The sequence below is a fragment of the Panthera tigris genome, chromosome C1 (assembly GCF_018350195.1).
Source record: "Panthera tigris isolate Pti1 chromosome C1, P.tigris_Pti1_mat1.1, whole genome shotgun sequence".
Lineage (NCBI taxonomy): Eukaryota > Metazoa > Chordata > Mammalia > Carnivora > Felidae > Panthera > Panthera tigris.
Genome location: NC_056667.1, coordinates 161,529,542 through 161,556,058, shown reverse-complemented (window position 1 = coordinate 161,556,058; position 26,517 = coordinate 161,529,542). Strand labels below are relative to the sequence as shown.

The following is a 26,517-nucleotide window of genomic DNA, read 5'->3' as shown; positions in this document are numbered from 1 at the left end:
CTCAGTCGGTTCAGCGTCCGACTTCGGCTCAGGTCATGATCTCACAGTCCGTGGGTTCGGGCCCGCGTTGGGCTCTGTGCTGACAGCTCGGAGCCTGGAGCCCGCTTCAGACTCTGTATCTCCTTCTCTCTCCGCCCCTCCCCTGCTCATGCTCTGTCTCTCTCTGTCTCAAAAAAAAACAAAAAACAAAAAAACATTTAAAAAGAATATTTACAAAGCAATCTGAGCAAATACAGAAAGGTTAGATTATTAGGGCCTGAGGTAGCTAGTGCTGTAGAAGCAACTGAACTGTAAGTAGTCTTCGTACTTCCATTCCAACTGATTCCATTTGGAATCAGTTTAGTGGTCTTTTAATGAACAGATAATTCAGTCTGAATTTTGAAAATCAAGGAGTGGCAGTTCACAGGGCAGATCCCTTCTGACAGGGTGTATGGAGAAATCTTTATTCTTTCCAATTGCTGCCTTTTCAGCCCAGCCAGCAACATTGAAAGCCAGCCCCCTGTGGTCAGAAGTCAAGTTCCTGGGTTAAGGGTAACAAATCCACAGCACATACGACACCAGTTAATTAGGCTGCCTCTGTACACATAAGTTCACCAAGGTTTTGGTTTCTTCCAAGTTGTGTAGTAGTCACACATGAGTTCCCACAGCAGATACCTGCTTGGGGATTTCTCACTTACCCATCCTTCTAAAGAGAGCCCATGGGCATGTTAAACCAGAACAAAAGACCCCACAGCCCGGGTATGACTGAAGATAGATTGGGTGCTTTCTGTTTGTCAAAGACTTTCTCTCTTGTCTGGGTACCTAGCTCTCTGTTAAAAATATTGTCAGGAGGTGTGCTGTGTGTGCTTAATCCTACAAAGAAAACTGAAAAAATAGAGAGAGTCCATGCATTTTGAGAAGAGCAGTCAGGATGGCGTCATGATTCAGTGGACGTAGAAAGGCCCGGAAACACCTCTGTTGTAGGAGATTGTAGATGTAGGGACAACAGGAGTTTCAGATCCAGTTTCAGCCTGAAGATCGTCTTTATAGATTATATAAATTACTAGACTAGTTAATTTGGAGTCGGAATAGCATTTTTGTATTTTGAAGCTCTTCTACTTTGTGCATACACAGTGAACCCTTTATAAAGCTGGTGAGCTGGACTATGAATTTGAGACAGAGGGATTCCCCTGCTCTTTATTGTTGGGAGGCTGTAATCTCTCATTCATTCGGTAAACACCCACATGGTGCCAAGCCCCTTTCTCCAGGAGGAAATGGGCGCGTGAAGGTGTATGTAGTAGGCAGTTGGTACAGTGGAGTTGATGGGGCATGGCTCCATCTGGGAGAGTCTGGAAGGGAGAGGCTGACCCCTGACCCAGGGCCAAGATTGGCATCACAGGAGACAATGCCCTAGGCGTCAGTCTTTACTTCAGAGATGTACCAAAAGATGGAATGCGATGTATTTGTTTTGCTACATATTGTTCTCTACTTTTTAAAAGAGATGACAAAGCAGACTGTGGTGGGGAGCATGTCAAACTCTGCCAACATGCTGCCATACTCCGCGCCAATAATGCTTCAACTTCCTGTCTCCTTTAGAGAGACTTGAAACTGTCACAGGTGTGGACAACAATAAAAGAGTTTTGTTCCACCCCCCCCCCCCCCAAAAAAAAATCTGTTTCAAATCTTGACCTCATCAACTTGGCAGGAGAGCATGGCGGGGGAGGGACTGCGCAGAAGGAACGGTGGTTTATAACTGAGCCTTAAAGTCACTCCAGCAGCAGAGTTTCTGAGCTACTGTTGTCAGAGCTGGAGCAGCCATGTGGAGACAAAGACTTATCTGGTACAGTGCGGTTGAGTAAGGTTAGGATTTACAGTTGTGACTAAGGTAGAAATTGCAGCTGTTCAGAATTACTCCTGATCGCTGTTTCCTTGCCTGACGTCCAGATGAAGTGGCTGGCTGCCATTTATGGGCCCTGGCGAATGAAAAATACGTGTTTTTAAAGACTGGAATCACACCCACTGTGACATGCTGGTGACAGCCACAGATCCATGCCTCTCATCTGAGGATACTCTGGGGGCGCACTGGTGCAGAATGCTGGAAGAAATGGCTGCCGCTATGTAGATAATTTTATAAGTCTGTTTCCCCTTCAAGCATTAAGACTTGGATTCACGTAAGATGTGCCTGCTATGCAACCACACAAATGAGAGACGTAATCCCAAGGTGTGCCAGGCCACAGTTTGCAGTCTGGTTGGGAGCGCCTGGGTTTTGTTGTTGTTGTTGTTGTTGTTGTTGTTGTTTGTTTTTTGTTTTTTTTTACAATTTGGATAATATAAGGCATTTATCATTAATGAGAACCCAGGGCGGTGGTGGTGTTGCTTTGCTCGCTTGTTTGTTTTTGTTTTTGTAACCTTAAATCCTTGTCTTGTATCAAGCCAGGTGAATTTTTTTTAAGCTGAATTTATATATTTAGCTGTACAATAAGTAGCACACTACTTATCACAACCCCTCTTCCCCCTGCATAATCCTTATTGCTTAGGAAGGCGTCACGCCTATGAAGTCTAGTTACTAAGAATTTCAGCCATGCTTTGATGAATTTTACAGTTTTGGGTGGTAATTTTTCAATAAAAAGGGAAGTATATTTTTAAAAAATCAACTTATTGTAATATACCATTAATTCCTATTTAGCCTACACTTTCAGTAGTGTTCTTAATGATCCCCAGTGCCCCTAAGGTTAAATCACAGTTTATATAAGATGTTAAGGAAACCTATGTCAATAAACACATGTATTATTAAACACAGAGAGATTTGATCATTTTTGTACATAAATTTTTCTTGGAAGTTAATTGGTGGATATCACGTTGCTTTCAGCACTGTAAGTCAGTATATCATTGAGAGATACGCAACGGTAGTTTAGTAAATAGCACCTTGTTTTAGTTTAGGTACCTCCCAGAGCACCAACTTTATTTCTAGAAGTTGCTCAAAGGCAAAGAAAGTAATAGATACTGAAATACAAAATGTAGAGTTACCTGTTCAGAATGACTGTGAGTAATTAATCAATAAATCTTGAGAGATGTTTATCTTTTGAAAGTTTGCCTCCTTTACAGAATCCTGTAATTCATCGTGTCTCCAGGCACTTCAAAATCCAAATCATAATCCAGAAAATATATGATAAGCACATGTGGTTGAGTTTGATGTTGCTCAGCTGGGTATTACCAACACTCTAATTATAACCTGAATAAATCTTAAGACCCCACTTGGTCCAGATTCTGCCCAGAGTCTCATTGAAAGAAAACATCAGAAATCCAGAAAGCCTTGAAGAGTAACATCTCTTTCACTGAAATTTTTCTAAAAGGCACAGCGTAAAGGTTTTACACTTCATACCACATAAATAGCTTCTCCAAAATTCCATATGGACTAGTCTTCACCTGCACTCATGGCTGCTGCAAAAACCCTTTTGTCTCTCTCATCCACATCATTTTTCACTGGCCATGAAACTTTCCTTGTTTTTAAAAAAAATGATGGAGATAAAATTCACATCCCCTTTTCCTCCTTATTTTTGATCAGACACAAATACATCCCACTCTTCCAAATTTAGAAGCATACGTGCTATCCCATGTCCAGGCTCAAAGTAATCATCTAGATTTTCTGCTCTGCTTCCTGGATGGACTGTGCCTCTTTAGGATGACTGGATGACCTGTAGCTCTACTCCCTGAATCCTGAATTTTATTTCCTGCCTGCACAGCACCCTCAGAGATAAAGCTCATTGCTTGACTCCAGTTGCATTCCTTATGAGAAATTCTGATATAGAATTTCCTAATAATAAAATTTCCACATACTGACAGCAATAGAAGCCACCATTTACGTCCCTCACTGGCTAAGCTCTTTGAGTGCAGCATCACATTTAATGCTCATAAAATTATCCCCATGTTACAGATGAGAAAACTGGGTCCTGAAAGCATAATTCACTGCAACTAGTAAGTAATGGATCTGGGATTTGAACCCAGGTAGTTTGATTCCAGAATCCCTCCTTTTAGGAGTGACATGATCTTGTTTGCCAATTCTCCCCTATTCTCTGTGCTCTTAACTGTACAAGGGAGGGATGCGTCTGAATAGGAAGATTGTGCAAATAGCCAATTAATTAGGTGTTCTCTTGGTCCCATGTTATGTGTGTGTGAGAGGGAAATGCAGATCCTGAATCACAGCCACAAATCTGCATAATACCCATTCGTGATCTCTCCCAATACGCTTAGTACACTTTTGAATTGTTTACATAGCCTTGTATTCTTCTATTTTCTATTTGGCCTAGAAGGAAGGAGCAACAAATGTGTGAGAGTATCTTGGTTCTGTCCACTACCTCTGGAGTTCTGTATTTATGAGGCTTCTTCATATTTATCCTGGGTGGGGGCGCCTGGGTGGCTCAGTCAGTTGAGCGTCCGACTTCAGCTCAGATCACGATCTCGCGGTCTGTGAGTTCGAGTCCCGCGTCGGGCTCTGTGCTGATAGATCGGAGCCTGGAGCCTGCTTCGGATTCTGTGTCTCCCTCTCTCTCTGCCCCTCTACTGCTCATGCTCTGTCTCTCTCTGTCAAAAATAAATAAACTTTAAAAAAATAAAAAAAAATTCATCCTGGGTGAATGGCAAGGCTTCCTATGTGTCCCTAGCCAGTTCTTTTTATGAACAAGGGAATTTTCCAGATCCTTTCAATGTTTTGATCAACAAAAAGATGAGCGAGGAGTTATTTGGAATTTAACTGCATGATGTTGGAAAGGGCCAGTTTGGTTGTTGGCATCAGTCCCTGAGGTATGCCAGAGAAGAGTCACTATGCTGGGCAGGGCTTTGGCTTTGAAGACACATCTTCAGGGGTCTTGATCATTCTGCCTTAGGTTACATTACAGTGGCATAAACAAACGTACCAAAGTGCAGTGCTTCCGCAAGAGAACTTTCTTGACCTTTCATCTCCCTTTAGCTGCTCCAATGGCTCAGAAACATGGTGCATGGTATCTTTTTGCATGATTGCTAATGAGGAGAGCCTTTGGCATGACATAATGCTCCCCACATCCCCCAGGGTCAGTGTAGAAACAATTGCTCTGGGGTCTGGCTGGACTGCTTGACCTACATTGTGAAACACCTACTGCCAAGGGCGTGCCTCACTGCAGTTCCTCCCTGGACAACACACGTGTGGTGTGCATGTGTTACGTTTCTTTCAGAGACAGAGCAATAAGGAGACGGTTTTGGTGGATGCTGGAAATGACACTGGACTTGCAGTCATAAGCTTTGGGTTTAAATCCCAGTTCTATCACTTATTTACTCGTTTGAACAAATCCTTTCAACTCTTGGGAACTTAGTCTCCCCTTTGATTTATGAGAATAATTACAAACAATATTTAACTCATAAACTGTTTATGAAGCTAAATTAATTTTTTAAAATATGTTACGTTAGAACAGAAACACTTTGGGATGCCTGGGTGGCTCAGTAGGTTAAACATCTGACTTCAGCTCGGCTCATGATCTTGAGGTCTGTGGGTTCAGGCCCTGTGTCAGGCTCTGTGCTGACAGCCCAGAGCCTGGAGCCTGCTACGTATTCTGTGTCTCCCTCTCTCTCTGTCTCTACCCCACTCATGCTTTTGTCTCTGTCTCCAAATAATAGCTAAGCATTTTTTTAAAATAACAAATTCAGCCAAGTAAATTTTTAAAAAAAGAACAGAAATACTTCGATATTTTATCACTTTTTTGTAGTCCAAACCAGGATCTTAGTCTAGTAAACTGAGAGTCACGGGCAGATTTTGAAACAGTTGCTACAGCTTTATGCCTGTTCCCTCCTTCACGCTATCCTGCGTTTCTCCATGAGAAATTAAATATGGAACTTTATTTTTTTTTAATGTTTATTTATTTTTGACAGAGAGAGAGACAGAACATGGCGGGGGAGGGGCAGAGAGAGAGGGAGACACAGAATCCGAAGCAGGCTCCAGGTTCTGAGCCGTCAGCCCAGAGCCCGACACAGGGCTCGAACTCACGAACCGCGAGATCATGACCCGAGCTGAAGTCGGATGCTCAACCGACTGAGCTACCCAGGTGCCCCAAATATGGAATTTTAATGTTAACCTTCATTCAAACACATACACATATACAAATACATAAAAACAATGCCAACTTAGATATTTTGTGGACAGAATTTCCCCATCAGCCCTGCACTGACATCAAGGCTTTAAAAAAGTAGAAACTACCTAATTTTCAAAAGAAGGAAAGATGTAGATTCTTGTTGATTTCTGTGCTTTGTAACTAGACATTAGGAAACAGAATTATTGCCTCTAAGCATATCTAGCAACGTTATTTTCTCCTTTGAATTCCTCACTTCTTTAGAGGATATCTTTACATTCTTGTGATCTTACTGTTGGACTCTTACCTAATTCTAGGATAGATTCCTTAGCTAATGATGAAGTCCAGTGCTTGGAAGTGAGGTTGCTGGAAACCCACACTGACAGCCTCCCTTCTATAGATAGGTTCTACAGATCTCCAAAATGCCTGCATGTCTCAGATCCCTGCATTTGCAGAAGCATTCCCTGGGATATTCCTAGCTGTCTCCCAGACACTGGGTTCTTGGCTGCCCCACCACCCCACATTTACCCACATGATTTGTGAGAGCTATGGCTAGCTAGTCCTTCTTATAGGAAGGGTGGGAGGAAAATGAATGGACACCTGGCAACATACTCTTTTAGAAGGGTTTCTGATATCTGTGTAATGTTATCTCCCTCCCATACACACAAATTGCTATTATTAACATGAAACTCCCTCCCATACACACAAATTGCTATTATTAACATGAAACTACCATTAAATTTCCCAGAACAATGGACTGACCTTGCCAATTAACAGGGTTCTACTATGGAGTTCTCTGATGTTTACCGGGAAAGGTCATCTATACTTGATTTTTAGAGCAAAGTTTATAGGTAGGATTTTTCAACCATTACACATTAAAACACACACATATGTAGCCAGGAGTAGAGGGTACTGTAATAATAAAAAGCATGGTCAATCAAGGAAAGTCAAGAAAAGAGGAAAAAACAAGAAGAAAACAATGTAACAGAATATAAATGATAAAATGGCAACAATAAGACAAACATACAACAGTAAAAGTGCCTAGCTTAAATTCCTCTATCAGTGGCTCTCACATTGATTAAAAAGATAACCTAGCTATATGCTGTCTCCAAGAGTCACATGTATAGCAAAATTACACAGAAAGGAAGAAGATAAAGGGATACAGGCTGGTGAATGCTAAGTAACAAAACAAAAATAGGGATGATAGCATTAATATTAAAAAGTGTAGGATTGGAGCACCTGGGTGGCTCAGTCGGTTAAGCGTCCGACTTCAGCTTAGGTCATGATCTCACGGTTTGTGAGTTCCAGCCACGCTTCTGGCTCTCTGCTGTCAGCGCAGAGCCTGCTTCGGATCCTCTCTGCCCTTCCCCCTGCTTGTGCACACGGGCGCGTTTTCACTCTCTCTCCCTCTCTCTCAAATAAGTAAACTTAAAAAAAAAAATCTTAAAAAAATGTGTAGGATTAAATGTAAAAAGCAATACTAAACAAGACATAGAAGAATAAGAGATACAAATCAGAGTCCATAATAATGAACCTTTATGCACTGAACATCTTAGCACAGAGTTAGAGAAAACAAAATCTGTTAAAAAAAATAAATAATGCAAATAAAACAATTAACAGATAAAAATTTCAAAACGTAAACTTTTCCATGATCATAGTGGGAGACTTTAACAAAATGCTTTCAGAATTTAATCAAGTAGGCAAAAATAAGTAGGAAAAGAAGATTTTAATAACATCATTATCATTATCAACCTAAACCAACAAGTAGGAAAGACACACAAATATTTAGAAGGACATGAACCATTTACAAAAATAGATGAAATATTAGACCACAAAGAAACTTTTTAATTAACCAAAGAGTAGATGTACTAGCCACATATAACAAAAAACATAGCATCGAAAATTAACACAAGATGGCTTCTGCCCTCACCTCCATCCAAGCACTTGGAAACTAAAATAGGACCCTTTTAACTAACTCTTGGGTCGAAAAGGATATCACTACTGAAACTATAGGCTATTCTAAAATTAACGGTAAGAATATGATGCCTTGAAATGTGTGAGATAAGATTAAAAATATACTTAGATTAAAAGTTAAGGATTTTATTTAAAAGGACTGGAAATAGACAAGCTTGTATTTTAGAAGTTAATAAGTGAAACATAAAGTAAAACAAAGTAGTGGAGGGAAATAGAGAAGGTAAATTATTTACCTTTATTAGAAAAAGTCTAGCGGTGCCTGGGTGGCTCATTCGGTGGAGCGTCTGACTCTTGAATTCAGCTCAGGTCATGATCCCAGGGGTCGTGGGATTGAGCCCTGCATTGGGCTCCGTGCTGAGCATGGAGCCTGCTTAGGATTCTCTGTCTCTCTCTGTCTCTGTCTCTCTCTCTCTTCTCTCTCCTCTCTCTTTCCCTCCCTCTGCCCCTCTCCCCCCCCACCTCTCTCTCTTCCTCAAAAAAATCAAAATTCAAAAAAGAAAAAGTCTGAATTTTCTGATAAATTAGAAAAAAAAAAAAAGATTGGCAGGACAGCAAAAGTACAGGATTAACAGGAAAGCTACTGGGCTAAGGCTGGAAAGCTGAGTTAATAGAAGACCCTGTCCCTGCCCTCATTGCCACTTCAGTTTAGTCAAGGTGAAAAGCATGTGCAGAAAATAATTAGGAAACAGGACTATGTTGAGTAACGTGCCTACTTATGAGTTATTATAAGTGGTACACCTGTCTATGGCAGAGTAGCATTAGTCCCTGAGTCTCTGGCTTCAGGCAGAGCTGAATTTACATGTTGGCTTCAAAGTTATCAAGGGGCCCTGGACAGGCTATTTAGCCTTTCTAACTTGGTTAGCTTGTCTGTAAAGTGGGGATCTGGGAAGTGGCTGGTGGCAAGGGCTTAGTCTATGGCTGACTAAAAAAAGTCAGTATAGCATCTCTTCCAGTCTCTTATGGAAGCTACTGAGATCACTAGGGCACCATCAGTTTCTTAGTACGTGGTACCCAGGAGTGGGACGGAACCTAGTGTTTAGAGTGGCCAAGTTCTGCCTACCTGGATGGAGAGATGGGACATTTCACCTGTGACTATTTGGGAACTATGCCCATGGTGAATGGTTGAACAAGTCTCCATCCATTAAAAGGAAAAAAACAAATCTGTTAAGAATGGTACTGCTAATGCAGTAGTGGTTCTTGAGCTGGAGAGAAGATCCTAGGCACAGAGAAAGAAATGGTCAGTTCTCCATTCTGCAGTTGGTTGGCTCCCCTGAGTAGGAAAGGCAGAATCACAGCATCCTTCCTGACCTGCCTCTGACCGGTAAGCACCATTACCCATCATCACCATGAATGTGAAACCTCATCCTTCCCACCCCTCGGCATCAACATTGGGCTCCTCGGGAACGATGATGGATTTGAGAAGTCTTGAAAAAGTGACATGGTAAACACAAAGGGGGTCAGAGAGTAAACCCAGAGAAAAAAATGGGAACAACCCCCCCCCCTTTTGTCTGTATTTAGGACTTGATGAGATTTTGTGGTTTGATGTAAAGTTAGAATGCGTCCAGGAGTAGATAAAAATCTTGGGTTTTTTAAAAATATCTTTAGATGCCAAAATCAAACCACTTTAATCAGAATATTTGTTCAGTGGGGGGAAGAATCTGTGAAAGTCATTAAATGATGTCTGTGGTCCAAACAAGAACTACTTGATGGCTCTGCTTCCTCCATTCCCAAGACACCATCAACTATAAGGTGTACCATCAAATTAATGACAGGTGAGGAGGCAGGGAAAGAAGACATGATATTAATGTACACTTGGATTCCAGGAATGTTAAAATCTGAAGGAAAAAAGCCACTACCAACACAAACATGCATCTTGGAATTAAGGAAATGCAGAATTTCACTCAGTTGGTGTTTTGGTGTTTTCTTGGCTGGTAGAGGCGAGGATTAATTTTATGAAAGCAGTTAAAAGATTTTTACTAATACATGGGGCAGAACTAAGGAAAATTGAAGGCAAAAAAAGCTTTTCAGGGCCATAGATGTATTTTCTTTCATTCTCTTGTCAAGACAAGAACAAAATTCAAAAAACACTGATAGGAGTATGTCAGAGGAGCCCAGTATGCGACTGAAAGAGCTCCCAGTGGTCAAGAGTAGAACGCTTTGAACAACAAAATAAATAAAGTGGTGCTGAATTGTAACCCAAAGTATAAAATCAGTATCTCTGAGTCCATACTTATATAAATAAATGATTGAATAAATTAGTAAATGGGGAGAAGAGACAAATCTTCCATGCAGAAGAATTCCAAATAATTTATGTAGATACTCCTCAAGATTTTCCTTGCAGAGCATCCAGTAAGGAAGGAGGAGAAACCCAACAAGTAATCTGTAAGTACGTTCTTATCGTGAGAAAGACATCAGATAAAACCCAATTGTGGGACATTCTACAAACTACTTAATCAGTACTCCTCAAAACTGTCAAGGTCATCAAAAATAAAGAAAGTCTAAGAAACGGTCTCAACCAAGAATAGCCTAAGGAGATGTGATGAGTAAATGTAATGTGATGTCTTGGATGGGATCCTAGAACAGAAAAAGGACATTAGGGAAAAAAAAAAACTAAAGAAATCTAAATAAACTGTGGGCTTCAGTTAATAACACTGTATCGGGGTGCCTGGGTGGCTCAGTCAGTTGAGTGTCCAACTCTTGATTTTGGCTTGGGTCATGATCTCCGGGTCGTGGGATGGAGTCCCACTTCAGGGCTGAGTGTGGAGCCTGCTTGGGATTCTCTCTCTCTCCCTGTCTCTTTGCCCCTCCCCTGAACACTATCTCTCTCTCTCTCTTTCTCAAAACAAAAGTGACCCACATAAAAAAAAAATTCAGTACTGTTTTATTGTTACTTATATACCATACTAAATATAAGATTTTAATAGTGGGGAGACTGGGTGCAGATGAGTGGGAACTCTGTATTTTTCTGTAAATTCACACCTGTTCTAAAAAACAAAGTCTGCTAAAATTTGTTAAATGCCAAAACAAATGAAAAAAAAGAAATTCACAGACAGGAGGCCAGGTTAGGGATTTTAAAGGAATATTATAAAGCATTTTGTTAAGACCTTTAAAAATTCCACACAGCATGGCTTAAGTAGAACATATGTCACTGCTTAGTTGAAAAATGGAACTGGCAGTTTAACGCACAATGCGACACTTCTAAATATGACACTTCTGAATACTTCAAATGAAGTCATCGTTGTTTATCATCTGTGTAGTATTTTGTTTTTTCTAAGATAGCAAAATTGTACCATCATTCCCATTTTAAAACCACTGTCATGCTTATAGCCGTCTTGACTCAACTGGCTACTCTAACTGCACAGTTCAATCAGAAAACCAGCCATCAGCTGTCAGACCGGTGGGCCAGTTAATGCGCGTTTTCAGAGCCAGAAATGCAATCAAGTGGTGAGACATAAGAGCTTTGCAGTTGTCCAGAGTCCTGATCCCAGGACTCGTTTCCTTACTCTGTGTTCTCACATCAAAAACTTCACTGGGGAATTAGAGGGTAATATTTTCAAGACTTGGAACAGTGAGGTTTTCTACAATTACCTTTCTAAAAAACAAAAAATCCTCTTAAAAGCATTTTAAAGAAAAGAATTATGCTAGGGTAGCCAAATAGAAACAACTTTGGGGTTTCTGTACTGAGTCAGGTTGTACAAATTGCAGAATATTCCGCTCGGTCCAGGACATGGTTTTAACTCCCACACACCACTTCCTACATCCACAAATTCCATGTGTGTGGACCTCCACAGAGCTAGAGGAATCATGGAAGGAGAAAGGAAGGCACTGACCACAGGAACAAGAAAGCTAGAAACGGCACCCTGGCTTCTGGCACCGTCCTGCCTCAGCTCTTCTCCAGTCGCCCCTCTGCTGGGGGCACAGAGGTTCACACCAGGGCACTCGCCTGGTGCTCTTGCCTGGCCAGCATCAAGGCCCCCCCACTGCCGGGACTCACATACCTGCAGGAACCCACCACCATCCCACAGGGAAGCCAAAACCCTGGCATATTTTGGAGACAATCGGGGGGGAGTGGGGGATGTCTGCCAGTTAGTTCGCCTGGGAGGCAGAGAGGACCGTGGCTTTGTTTGCTGAACCAAGAATTAGGGCACACCGCCTGACAGCAGGACTGAAAAGACTGGATGTGAACTTGAGACTGGCTGGGGAGATTCAGGGTGAGTGGGTCTTGTCACTGCAGGATCCAGAAGTGTGAACTGAGCCCTGGGTGTGCTTCTCCGTGGTGGTGCCCTCCGGAGAGGAGCCTGGGGACCTCCTGGGCTCAGCACCATGGCCCAAAGCTGGCCCTTCCTGGGGAGTCCTGAGGGCAGCCACAGCGGGGCCCTGTCCAGATGACTGGAGAGCCCCCCGGGGCTGTGCTGTGAGCAGTCTGCCTCTTCTCAGCTGCTGCCCCAACCCCGCGACTCTGGGGCTCCAGACTCCCCGTCTCTCCCTTACCCCTGATCCTTGCCAGATCACAAGTGCCAGGAGTCCAGACATTATTCTTCTCTGCCTTTCTTCCAAGCTTATCTCCTCTTTACCTGTGTCCTAGGGATGCCTCAAGCAAGCTGGGGGACCCCTTTGGAGTGACAAAGTCTCCTTTAGAAGCAGGGTTACCCCAGTGTGAAGCAAGCAACGAGACGATCTTATCACATGCCTCTGACCACTTAGAGAGGCAGGCAGAGACGGTGCAGTGAGGAAGTATAATGTCACATGCGACATTTACAGGAAACTGGCTAGAAGATTGCAGGGGAACTTGAGAACTTGTCGTTTTCGGCGGATTAAAACAACACAGGTTAGTGCTTTTTACCCCCCCTGAAAAATCTTCCATAGCCACTCTAAACTACCTAACTTGTTCTCTTTCCTTAAACTGTCTTTCTGTAATGCGAAGAAATTGCTCTGGCTTTGAATGTGAGAGCCAGGGCATAGCTGAAAGCCACACTTTGTTAGAGGAACAAACATCGAGCCATTACTGTGAAAATGAAATTCTCAGAGTCTCTTGCTTCCCTCTTTACCTTTAAAAAACAACCTTCAGATGTTCATGCAATAACTTATTTCATGGAATTCAGCTATAAGCCTCTCCTCACGTTTACCTATTAGCATAAAGCTGAAACAGGACAAATCAGCTTGTGTTTGCGGGCACTCGTGGGGTGTTCAAAGGGCGGTGGAAAATACTGAAATATTATGTGTGGAAACATGCTGCGAGTCTGAATACAAAAATGTTGTTTTTATGTACTTTTCATCTGGTAAAATGAATCTTTTGGCTTGTATTTCCTGTTACAATGCATTTCTCATATTTTTATACATCTTAGTTCCCTTTTGTATTTTTTCTGCCCTCTTCTTTTCTTCCTTCCCTTTTTTTTCTTCCTTTCTTTCTTCTATTAACTTTAAGCAAGGGTAGAGAAGAGGGGGTCGGGGACAGCCTGAATGTGAGGTGAGGAAGTCCCCTGCCTGCGCGCGCATGGCCCCAGGCTCCCACCGCGCGGTGCCCGAAGAAGCCATGCGGTGGGGACCATCACTAGAGCTGTGTGTCTTCACAAGCCATGCTACTTGTACGAAGGAGGACTTGAAGAGTCTAGAGCCGAGCCAGAGGGACAGTTAAAGCACTGGAAATTAGAGCCTAGAAACAGCTCAGTGGTCCAAGGTTATTCATCCTCTGGCCGGTGTGGGACAGTTTAATGAAGAGCGTCAGGTCAATAAAAGGCTCTTCCGCAAGGGCCTGATACTTTCAGACCTGTACGAAAAAGGAGAGTGTCTCGAATCTGAGTTAGAGGGAGGAAGTTGCTGCATTCTTGGATTGTTATCAAGCACTAGAACAGGTTGGCCAGAGAGGGTGCTGAGTCTTTTTCTGGATGTTTTTGAAAACCTACTAGATTTCTTCCGTGGCTGCGTTAACGTGTTGATAGAGGTGGGGAGAGTAATGAAGAGAGGTTGAGTTGGGAGCTTCTTGGTTCCTCTTGTCGTTCTAGCCCACGGTGTTCTCCAGAGTGTCTGCACTGAAAAAACAACAAAGGGGTGAGGGGTTAGAGGACTCACGTGTTGTTTACATCCCAGTAGTGCAAAATAACCAGAACAGTGATGAAAGAGAAAAATCATTGTTGATTATGTCCTCAGACAGCCACATTTTTTTCATTTTTTACTACCATGTTGTGCAAGAAAATGGAGGGGAGGCTCACAGAATAGGGCTGGATTCCAAGTTGGAGATCTCGGCCCCAGTGGCTTCAGAACCCCTGCACTCGCTCGGAGAGGCAGCCCACCTTTCCATCGGGGTTGGGGGTGGAGGGGAGGTTGGACGCCATTGGTGTTTGGAGCCCTGTGCACAAATCAGTGCCTGAAGGAGACGTACACACACCAGAGGGGAACTGCACACACACCAGGAAGGTCTCTTGCACACGGCACTAGGAGTGCCCCTGAGATCAAAAAGAGGCTCACGACTTCGTGGTGGCTGGACATCCCTAGAAGGAGCTCTTCTTTCAGTTTTGCTTTGCTTTTTCAGTTGGTCATAGAGCTTTGTTGCTCAGGGACTTTTGCATTCTGCTAATCTGCCGCACATAGTAGAAAAGGGCTTTTTTTTTTGTTAGAATATTTTCCAGATGGACCTAATGTCTCTTTTATTAATGCATCCTTCCAAAAGCTGTTTCCATTTATTCTGGGGGTGTCTGTTCTCTCCCTAGCCAATTTCTCACCCCCTTCTCCAGCTTTCCACCTTTGGGGTGTTCCTTTGTGCTGTAAATGCAAGAAAAGGTTTATGATGTTATGATGTAGTGCCTCTGAGCCCCAAACCTGGAAGTGGTTCTGGAAAAAAAGGACATGGAACAGCACAGGGTGGTAGATCATGTCAGATGGTGGAGAGCACCTGGACTATTATTCTAGCTTGTCATTTTTAGACAGGAATTACTGCCAAGTTGAACACTGAGTTCAGTTTGAAGGTCAAAAGCAGGAAGAGATAAATAGTCACCTTTTATCTGGAGAGAAAATTGTGAATTTTATGAGGAAGGAGGACTGTATAGGCATGTTACTGAATTCTCTAAATAAGAAGAAGGGGACTGACTTTGCAAATTCCTCTTCTCCTAGACCCTGACATATAGGCAGGCTTCTTCTCCCCAGGATGCCGGGTAGTAGTAGAGTAACACTTCAGAGCCAGCCTCCACGGATAATGGGGTTGCCTGGGTTCCAGAAGGAAAGCTGGTGAGCTATACAAAACATTCATGCTGGAAGGGAAAAGAAAAGAAAAAATAAAACTTTGATGAGTGCAGCTTTCACAGTTGAATTCATCATTGGTCATCTTTTTGAGTTGTCACCACCAAGTCTGGAGGCCCAGCCCCCCGGGCTTCTCAGAGAGATGTTTCTGGATGTGGGTAAAGTATCACAGTTTTGTCATCACCATTATGCTGGGAAATATTGGGAGCCACAGGTGGTGGGTTTTTTTAATTGTGTTAAAACAGACATCACCTAAAATTTTCCATCTTAATCATTAAGTGTGTAGATGGAAATTCTGTAAACCGTTAAACCGTTAACCGTTAAACCGTTAAACCGTTAAACAACTTCCCATTTCCTTCTCCCCCAGCCCCTGGCAACCACCATTCTCCTTGGTGTTTCTGAGTTTGGCTACTCCGAGGACCTTGTAGAAGTGGAATCATACAGAATTTGTCTTCTTGTGACTGCTTTATTTCACTTAGCGTAATGCCCTCCAGGTTCACCCGTGTTGTAGCATGTGTCAGAACCCCCGCCCTTTTTTGAGACTGAGTAATACTCTATGATGTGTATACACCACATTTTCTTTACCCATTCATCTGTGGAGGACATTTGTGTTGCTGCCGCCTTTGGCCTTTGTCGATCACGCTGCCGTGAACCGGGTATACAAACATCTCTTTAAGACCCTGCTTTCAATTTGTTTGTATACATACCCAGAAGTGGTATTGAAGGATCATCTGGTAATTCTGTCTTAAATTTTTTGATGAACTGCTATGCAGTTTTCCATAGCGGCTATACCATTTTACCGTCCCCCTGACAGTGCACGGGGGTTCCAATTTCTCCACATCCTAGTCAGTACTGGTTGCTGGTTTTTTTCATAGCAGCCATCCTAATGGGTGTACGATGATATCTTGTAGTTTTGATCCACATTTCCGTAACAATTAGCGACATTGAGCATCTTTTTATGTGCTTGTTGACCATTTGTGTATCTTCTTTGGGGAAATGTTTGTTCAGTCCCTTGCCCATTTTTTAAATGGGGTTGTTTGGTTTTTGTTGTTGAGTGATAGGAGTTCTTTACATATTGTAGCCATTAGGGAACTATAAAGTATAAATAGTTCTTTAAAGTATTGTAAGTGCTCTAATGTTCACATCATCTGCTACAAGCCAGTTGCTCTCGTGGTATACACTCTTGAAAAAGACCAGGAGGTTCAATAATGCGATTTTTTTCAACACCATTGATTTTTATCTTGACTCTGGAATGCTTGACAAAATCTCTGTGATTTTCAGCTTATAAGCAGTTCAGTTTTCAAGAGCTGACAAGGATGAAGGCAAGGAAAATAAAGGAAACAGAAGAGATAGCATGGGGTAATGCTTTTTATTCTTTCCATAATTTATACTTTTTGACTACGTAATCTTCAGGAAAAAGCCTTTTCCTCAGTTCTGTTGACTAAAACCAGACTTCATGCAGGAATAAACACACTTCCTGAGAATCATCCAGTAATTATGTCTTCTTATACCACCCTCCCTCTAAACCCACAGGCTTGAAGATACCTCAGATTACAAGATCAGTATCATTTTCCTTCATGAATGCCTCAAACAAAATGTTGTATTTTTCTTCTGGGTCATAAGGACCCAAAGACGACTTGGCCTGTTGTCCCAGAAAAGAAGCAAGGCAGTAAGACTATTCTGGAGCCATGGCCATGCTGTTTGTTTAGATTATAGATTTTCTGGAAGGAAATGGTAGGGAAGTTATGATGGACAGCCTCATGCACTGCTCTGTGGTCTTCTTTGGCTGAAGGTGCTGTCTTCTAAATACAACATCATTAACACTTATGTGTACTCTGATGTTTCTGAGGAAGGGATTGCCCACATGCTTGGTTGATTTTTCACTGTGCCCTTTCAGTTTCCCATTTTCTTCACCAGTTGGAAAGTTGGTGCTGTTTCCCCCCCCCCAAAAAAAAAGCCTCTAAGTGTCCCCTCCCCACCAAAAAGGCATCAGAAAATGACAAGAATGGGTTGCATTTATTTGTTTATGAAAGGACAGAGAAGGCTTTTCCTCAAAAATAATAAACTACCGGGTGGGGCGCCTGGGTGGCTCCATCGGTTAAGCATCGATCGACTCTTGATTTCGGCTCAGGTTGTGATCTTGCAGTTCATGAGTTCGAGCCCAACATCAGGCTCCACACTATCAGTGGGATTCTCTCTCTCTCTCTCTCTCTCTCTCTCTCTCTCTCTCTCCCTGCCCCTCCCCTACTCATGCTCTTTCTCATTCTCTCTCTTGCACACTCTCTCTCTTTCTCAAAATAAATAAATAAACTTCAGAAATTAATAATAATAAACTGGGAAAAGATGAGTCCTTGAATGGAACCTTGTATGGTGCACTCCACACAATTTAAGAGGCACCTATTCCTGGCTTACAGGACTCTGCCGGTTCCACTACCAGGTACTTACATATCACTAACACTGTAATTTCTCAATACTAATTAGAAGTGACTTACCAGAGTCTGTTTTGATGCTTTCTGGTAGGAATTAGGCTTCCTTTCTACTTTTGTTTGTGTCTGGATTTTAATAATATGTCATGTTTTAAGCTCTCGCATTGTACTGTTTTGTAATCCTAGTGTGGCTTAAAAACAAAGAGGTTTTTCTTTGCAGTAGGACACATGTTTGCACACACACATGCACAGGTACATACAAATATATATATATTTGCACACATGCACAGGTACATACAAATATATATATATATGTATATATATATGCACAGGTACATACAAATATATATATCTATATATATATATTTTTTTTTTTTTTTTAACAGGGCAAAAATTCTTTAGGGCATATATTTCCTCAACCAAAAGTCATTAGATGATATCGTGGGACCTACAATTATTTGGAATATGCAGCTAATCTTAGACCAGGAGGTTGTGCATATATTATACCTATAGGTTCATTTGGAGGTTTGCTAATGAACTGCTACTCTTTGGGTAAATCACTGATTTACCCAAAATGGTGATTACATGGTGATTTGGAAGCCACTTCTTTGATTTCCAGGCCAGCTGTAGAAAGACTTGGTCTTTCTTATAGGCTTTAAAGGCCTGTAGAATGATCCAGAGTCCTGAAAACGGGGTGTGGGGTCAGTAGAGGGGCTGCGTTGCACCTCGCCAGCTTGCCATGCAGAAGGCTACACAGGGAGGAAGGGAATTGGAGTTCCAACTCTGCCTTCTAACTGCGGTGTGGCTTCTTAGGAAAGTCCCAGTTCCAGAAGTCATTTAACTAAATGAACATTCTTGATGAACTGCCACGAGGGCTTCGCCTAAAACCTCTTTCAAAGCCAGCAATGTGTGCCTTCACTCTCTCTCTCTCCTTCCTTCTGCCTTTCCTCTTCTTTCTCCTCTCACTCTCCTGCCATTCCCTGTCCCTCACCTCGTGAAAATTCAGGCCAGCACTTACCTGTATGGACAGCTTGCTTCCTTCTCTAGCCCGGTCTCTCAGCTTTTTGTTCCTCGTCCCCAGAGCATTCAATAACCTTCCTGCAAAACAGGGACAAATTGGGGCTGAGGCACACAGTTACTGGACTAACAATGTTGGAGAGGTTTTATATAGGAATACTAAAGTGGAAAAAAAAATAATGCTGTTACAAGATAAACCCTGACAAATCAGGAAGAGTAGATAGTTTACTTTTTTAAAACTTCTGTTAAAGATTCATACAGAGGGAGCAGTAGGGGAAAAAGAATTGAAAAGGCCAGAGGATAATTTGCTCTGAAAGACAAAAATGTTAGGTTATTCAAAAACTATTTTTTTCTCCTAAGTCAGTGCCAGGAACATCTGGCCTTGGGAAAAGTTTAGGAAAAGAGGCTTTCAGATGCCGTTGTCATTACTTAAAACTTAAAGAGGTAGGTCAGAAATAGAACCCTGGGTTTTTCGAAATAGAAGGGACCTTCAAGAGTTCAATCTTCTTGTTTTCAGATTTGGAAGCTGAAGCCCAGAAAGGTTAGAGGTGATTTATCTTGGTCAAAATAGCTAATTAGTGAGAGTAGTGAGCATAGACCAAGGTTCCTGACTGCAGCATGGGTCCACCCGCTGCAGGGTTGAGAGGCCCCAAGGACGGGGAGTCTGGATGTCGGTGCCCTTCTGGGACACCATCTACAGGGACCACACTCCTGCCAAGTAGGAGTGGACCAAGAGACTGAGGAGTTAATGAACTCCCAAAACTCCAGTTAAGTGACCTTTATGTAATTCCTGGAAAACAGCAGAGCAACATGGATAATGTATAGATAAGCATAATATAAGTATTATAGTACAGATGAGATATATATATATATATATATATATATATATATATATGTAAACAACTAATCCAGCCTACCCAGAGAAAGTTTGTGCCCAGTGAACAGTGAAAATCCTCATAGAGCAAAATCCATAGAGGAAAAATTCCCAGTGGTTGCCCACGATTGACCAGGAGGAGGGATTCTGAGTCATGTGGACATGAATATGGATTGAGAGGGGTTGTCCATTGTGAAGCGTAGATGAAGACCATGGCTTACCGTGGCCCAAACTGAGTAGCCCTCGGGAGGCTTACCCGTCCTTAGCCCTGATTCCAAAATCCGTAAACCGCCTTCTTCACACTGAATTAGTTTCCTGGGTACCATCACCTCAGAAGAGTATATTCTGGAGAGTGGACATAGCCACTGGGAAGAAATGCCATTATTTATAAATTCCAGTGTGCCCGGCAGCCTCCTGTGAATTTGTAATGTGGGTCAGTCATTTTGGGTCTGATCCCTCTAGCTCTCAGATAAAAGAGAGGTTTTAGGGGGCACCTGGGTGGCTCAGTCGGTTAAGCGTCCGACTTAGGCTCAGGTCACGATCTCACAGTTCATGGGTTCGAGCCCCGTGTCGGGCTCTGTGCTGACAGCTCAGAGCCTGGAGCCTGTTTCAGATTCTGTGTCTCCCTCTCTCTCTGCTCCTCCCCTGTTCACACGCTGTCTCTGTCTCAAGAATAAATAAACATTAAAAAAAAGAAAAGCGAGGTTTTAGGACTTCTGTGACAAAGTCCCTGTGCTCAAAGTGTGGTGCTCTCCCCCTCCCCTGTAATGCCCCTCTTAAGGGTCTTTCCTGAGCAAACCAGCAACCTCTTCCCAGTGCCGGTCCTACTTCTTCATTCCTCCTCCTAAAGCCACAAGCATTATAAAAAGAAAATGATATATAATATGTGGGTCCTATTGGACATTGTAAGACCCTTTTTGGATACTGGTTGTTTTATGGGTTTGTTGTTGTTGTTGTTTTCTTTTGGCCTTTTTTGTGAGGAGGGCATTTTCCCTTAATTCGGAAATATTTACTGAATGACTTCCATGTGGATCTTTTGTTCTCGTTGGAAACGTGGGCAATAACAATACATTTAATGAAATAGTATGTTATGTTAGGAAGTAATGAGCACAGTGGGAAGAGAAGTACAGCAGGGCGAGGAGAAGCAGGAATGCCGTGGTGCATGCGGATCAAAGTGTGGTGGTTAGGGGTGGCACTTAGCAGAGGTGAGAGAATTCGCCTTGCAGATACCTGGGGGAAACACAAGGGCCTCGAGGCGGGAGCGCGCCTGGCATATTCCAGGAATCACAGAAGCCAGTGTGATGAGGACAGAGTAAGTGAGGCGGGGAGAAGAGGACGGTGAGATTCTGGAAAGCCTTGTGGCCTTTGTAGGAGGGAGCTTTGGGAGGACTTCAGCAAAGGAGGGCAATGATCTGGCTTTTACCCTCCAGCTACTATATTGAGAATAAACTGTAGGAGAGCAAGAAGAGAAGGTACAGACCAGTTAGGAGGCTGTTGCAATCTTCCCATGAGAGATGATGGTGCCTTGGACCAGGGTGGCAGCATTAGCTGTGGTGAGGAGTAATTAGAGTCTGGTTATTTTGTGTTTTTTCAATTTTTTCACTAAAAGTTTTTTTTAGAGAGTGTACAAGAGGGGGAGGGGATGAGAGAGAGAGAGAGAGAGAGAGAGAGAGAGAATCTCAAGCAGGCTGCATGCTCATCACGGAGCCCAACACAGGGCTCAATCCCATGACCCTGGGATCATGACCTGAGCTGAAATCAAAAGTAGGTCGCCCAACCAACTGAGCCACCCAGGTGCCTTGAGTTTGATTATTTTGAAGGTAGAACCAACAAGATTAATTGTTAAATTGAACAATAATAAGCATGAGAGAGGAGTCAAGAAAGACTACAAAGAAGCAAAGGAAGAAAGGAAATGCCACCCGACTGGGGGAGGCTGTGAGTAGAGCAGGTAGGGGTAGGGGAGAGATATATGGAGTTTATTTGGGGATTTGTTGGGTCCGAGTGGTTTGCTAAACAGACATCGCGTGGAGATGTTGAGTAGGCAGTTGGATATACATGTATGAACGTAGGCGTTAGAATCCTAGAAGAATTCATCTTTCTTAATGGTCTTAATGGTTTCATTTTACTCCTGAATACATCTGTAGCTTCTAAAACTCCTATTAAAAATGCAGAATGGGGGGCACCTGGGTGGCTCAGTCTGACTTTAGCTCAGGTCATGATCTCACAGCTCGTGGGTTCAAGCCCCGCCTCGGGCTCTGTGCTGACAGCTCAGCCTGCTTCGGATTCTGTGTCTCCATCTCTCTCTGCCCAACCACTACCACCCCCCCCCGCCCCCGCTCACACTCTGTCTGTCTGTCAAAAATAAACATTAAAAACAATTTTTTAATTAAAAAAAAACACAGAATGAGACTCTGCAGAAGGACTTATTCAGTGACTGATTTCTGGGACTGAAATCAGACAATGTTCACTTGGGTAAACAAGAGTGGAAGGGTCAGTTTTGTTTCAGGCCTTGCATTTCGCTGCGTAAGCCCCAGTGATTTCATAATTACTTTAAGAAAAAAAAGTTAGCAAAGTGGGCAAAAGCAAGGTTTATTTTTTCAGATGCTCAATATCTAAACAAATCAAGCTTTTCTTTGCATATATGTCAAGACAATTAGAGAATGGTTTTCATCTTTTTACATTTACGTAAATATCTTGATAATTGAAATTGCATTTATTGTCATTGAGACAGATGTTAGATCGTTATGTAAGTATTAATGAATTAACCTATGCTAGCTATTTTCCTGGGGGAAAAGAAGGTATGTTATCTTCATTCAATAGGAGGAATTCTGAGTTCTTATGAGTTGGCTGTAAGTCTGCGCAGAACTTCCATTTTAATCTCTAAATTCACTTTTTGTCTGCTTTTTAGTCAGCTTGAGTGAACAAAAAGGATCTATTTTTAATTTACGTTTTGTTTTTTTTTTAACGTTTATTTATTTTTGAGACAGAGAGAGACAGAGCATGAACGGGGGAGGGGCAGAGAGAAAGGGAGACACAGAATCGGAAGCAGGCTCCAGGCTCTGAGCCATCAGCCCAGAGCCCGACGCGGGGCTCGAACTCACGGACCGCGAGATCGTGACCTGAGCTGAAGTCAGATGCCCAACCGACTGAGCCACCCAGGTGCCCCAAGGATCTATTTTTAAAGTACCTAGATTGGTACACTGGCATTTCCTACCCCAAATACACGCTAAATGTTTTTATTCTTGATCTTGTGCTCGGTTTATAAGAAGAGCATCTATCAAATATGTCTTCATCTTATTAGACTTTTGACCAGCCTATGAGGGAGGCACTGTATGAAGTGGACATTGCCTCAGAGAGGTGAAGTGACCAGACCACAGCCCACAGAGCCAGAATGCAGACCCAAACCTGTCTGTATCTAAAGCCTTCCCTAATCCACTTTCCAGAAGCATGGAGCAAAGTAGAACAAACCAGAGCGTTTTAGTAAAATAATGTAGACCAAGAGACAATGCAGAATGACCTCTTAGGTGTATCCAAATACACCTAAAACACTGGGGCTCCAATCAGGAATTTCAGGTAGCTGTTAAACTAATCCTTGCAATGAGAGGATACATGGAAAAAAAAAAAAAAAAAGAAGTCTCTTTTTTTTTTTTGCCCTATACTCCATACAGTGGTGGGACTTCTTGGGTGGTATGAAACCTGTGGACAGAGAACATGCCCCTCCATCAAACCTGCAGGGAAACACCCAACTTGCACAGAAGTCTTTTGGTGCCAGCTTGACACAGCTGTCCCAGGCTGTTCCTAGCAGGTGCCTGAGAGCTGGGATACTACAGCCAGCGAGCCTTGAGGAGACCTGAGTGGGGGACTCCAAGAGACTCCAAGACCTCAGCTCAAGGCTCAGAAAGCAGGGTTGGGCTCTGTCCCCACAGTAGAAGCCACATGGAGTGCTGAAAGGTGACAGAGTCAACTCCCACACTAGTAACCCTCCACGGGAACCCGGGGGGAGGAACAGTTCCCACCCACCTCAGCAGTTGATACTCTTTGCAGTGGTACAGCCATGCTGGTTATTAAAATATTGACAAGCTTCAGTACCAGTTGATGAATCATCACTGATCTCAGAAACTTGAGTGCACCCTTCAACCCCTAAGACCTGTCTCATAATTCAGTAGTTAAGCATTAGTGCCTAGTACAGCATGGGGTGCCCAGGACTGTGAGACATCCTTCTGATTGGTTAGTGACTGTGCCTTATTGGCTGTTACATATTTTGAATATAACTCCTGTCCCACCCCACCCCCCCAAAATGGAACAATGAAGGCATTTCTGTGAGCAGGTGATGCCAAATTTCATTTGGGGTCCAAGAGGGTAAAATTTAAATGTATAATTGGGCTCCACGTTCACTGATTCTCTGATATGGGCATGTTGATAGCATCCTTCACTATCTAGAAGGAAAAACCCCCACAGTAGTTATGAATGGAAAGGTAATAACAAGCAGAGGTCAAGCAAGTGGCCCTGGAAACATAATTTTGATTCATGTTTTCAGAGGCCTCCAAGTTTAAGAAGATTGAATTTTGCAGGAATACAATATCTCCCTCTACTTGCTTTCTACTCGAGTCCTACGTAGCATTAGAAAAATGGTTATTACCTCAAAGCATGGCTTATTTGTTCCCATAGATCAGTTGGTGACCACCTGCCCAGGGGAGGTGAAGGGTTCATTATAAGCCAAGCTCCACTAATCCTGATTTATTAGTGCCAAACACTTGCCTTTTGCAGCTGTGGGAACAGTTTTTAAAGTCGATTTATTTCTGAGCTGGACTAACAGTACCGCATGGTTTAAAAACAAACAAACAAAAATGGAATCTTTTGCAAACACAGTAAATGCCCACACATAGTGGATTCCAGGGGTATGTGAGGAATCCTTGTGCCTATCCACAAAGCATCAGACTGATTTTTAGATGGTGAGAGATACGCTGCATCCTTTAACACAGGAGTTCTTAACCTAAAGTCTGTGAGTTGGCGGTGGGGGGAATAAAACGTCTTTATTTTCACCAACCTCTAACTGAAATTTTGCATTTCCTTCAATTGTGAATGTACCCACAAACCACAATAGTGTTAGCAGCACTTGTGGTATCATCACTGATAGAAGTCATAGATATTTTGTCATTAGGTGGTAGGCAGCTGCTGCTTCTTTTTTTTAATGTTTATTTTTGAGAGGAAGAGAGAGCGTGTGCCCATGCAGGCAGGGGAGGGACAGAGAGAGGGATACAGAGGATCTGAAGCAGGCTCCACACTGATAGCAGAGAGCCCGATGCAGGGCTTGAACCCACAAACCATGAGACCATGACTTGAGCCGAAGTCAGATGCTTAACCAACTGAGCCACTCAGGTGACCCTATGGTAGGCAGCTTCTAAGATGGCCCTCAATGTTTCCTACCTCCTGGAATTAAATATACTTGTGTTTAAATCCTTCCCTTTAAATGTGGGCTAGTTTTAGTGATTCATGTGAATGAGATGCAGCAGAGAGGATAAGATGTCCTTCTGAGATTTAGTTATAAAAAGACTATGGTGTCCATGATGGGGGCTTTCTGTCACTCTCTTGCTCACTCTGAGGGAAGCCAACTACCATGTTTTAAGCTACCTTGAAGAGAGACCCACATGGCAAGGACCTGAAGGAGGCCTTTGACCAATAGCCAACAAGTAAGTTCCTCTTCCTCTTGCCAACACATAAATAAGCATAGAAGCAGATTCTCCCCAGTTGAACCTTCAGATGAGGACACAGCCCCAGTTGCCACCTTGATTGCAGTCCTGTGATAGACCTTGAGCCAAAGACACTCAGCTAACCTGTATTCAGATTCCTGACTCACAGAAGCTTTGGTATAATATATTTGTTTGTTTAAGCTACTGAGTTCTGGGGTAATTTGTTGCATAAGAATAGATAACTTATGCTATGACTAGTAAATAGTCGTAGAGATGTAATACTCAGTATGGTGAATATAGACAATATTCTCTTATACTTATCAAACTTGCTAAGAGACTATTAATTATTCCAGCTACTAAAAAGAAAGGATAATTGTATAATGTGACAGAAGTGCTAATTATTACTGCAATGGCAGTTATGTTACAATATGTAAATTAACATATTGTACACCTTAAATTTATATAATGTTATATGTCAAATATGATTCAATTAAAAAGTAGGAGTAGCTTTTATATAGTACAATTTCAGATATCTCCAAATATCATTTGCCCTCATTATTGCTTCAAAATCATAGTCATTATTAGACTGGCCACTAGATTGTACTGTTTAGTGCATTAATAAACAAGCACATATTTTGATTTATAATACATTTGTTTTAGCCATATTGATGCCATGCATCCCCACCACAGAAATCTACCAGTTCTTTTTTTTTAATTTATTTATCTTGAAAGAGAGAGTGTAAGCACGAGCAGGGGAGGGACAGAGAGAGGGAGAAAGAGAAAATCCATCCCAAGCAGGCTCCACGCTGTGAGTGTGGAGCCCAACACAGGGCTGAAACCCACGAACCATGAGATCGTGACCTGAGCTGAAATAAGAGATGCTTAAACAACTGAGCCACCCAGGTGCCCCCGAAATCTACCAGTTCTTATCTCTTAAAGTCATCAGGCTTTTCAAGTTCATAACTGAAAATTGACCAGTTAACAAGAAATATAAGCTCCTAATTGAAAATTGACCAGTTAGGGGTGCCTGGGTGGCTCAGTCGGTTGGGCATCCGACTTCGGCTCAGGTCATGATCTCGCGGTCCGTGAGTTCCAGCCCCGCGTGGGGCCCTGTGCTGACAGCTCAGGGCCTGGAGCCTGTTTCAGATTCTTTGTCTCCCTCTCTCTCTGACCTTCCCCCGTTCATGCTCTGTCTCCCTCTGTCTCAAAAATGAATAAACGTTAAAAAA

The 26,517-nt window shown here is 42.6% G+C and overlaps 1 protein-coding gene and 1 long non-coding RNA gene across 14 annotated transcripts in view; one reads left to right on the top strand and one right to left on the bottom strand.

Moving 5' to 3' along the window:
• WIPF1 (WAS/WASL interacting protein family member 1) overlaps positions 1–26,517 on the top strand; it is a 122,824-nt gene that overhangs the window by 30,761 nt on the left and 65,546 nt on the right. For 2 of the 5 annotated variants that reach the window (XM_042994725.1, XM_042994724.1), the window contains exon 1: positions 12,808–12,876. The exons of 1 other annotated variant lie outside the window; for it this stretch is intronic. The gene's annotated coding sequence lies outside the window, so the exon portion shown is untranslated. Of the gene's footprint in view, positions 1–12,801; positions 12,877–26,517 lie in introns of those variants that run through there. 2 more of the 5 variants (XM_042994723.1, XM_015541230.2) reach the window with 2 other exon arrangements.
• The window catches only part of LOC102957346, a 130,845-nt gene continuing 117,615 nt past the window's right edge, over positions 13,288–26,517 (bottom strand). For 7 of the 9 annotated variants that reach the window (XR_006220781.1, XR_006220782.1, XR_006220785.1 and 4 more), the window contains 3 exons: positions 21,079–21,146; positions 18,726–18,805; positions 13,288–15,292 (listed from right to left, as the gene is read on the bottom strand). This is a non-coding gene — a long non-coding RNA (uncharacterized LOC102957346). The remainder of the gene's footprint in view (positions 15,293–18,725; positions 18,806–21,078; positions 21,147–26,517) is intronic. The other 2 variants (XR_006220780.1, XR_006220783.1) reach the window with 1 other exon arrangement.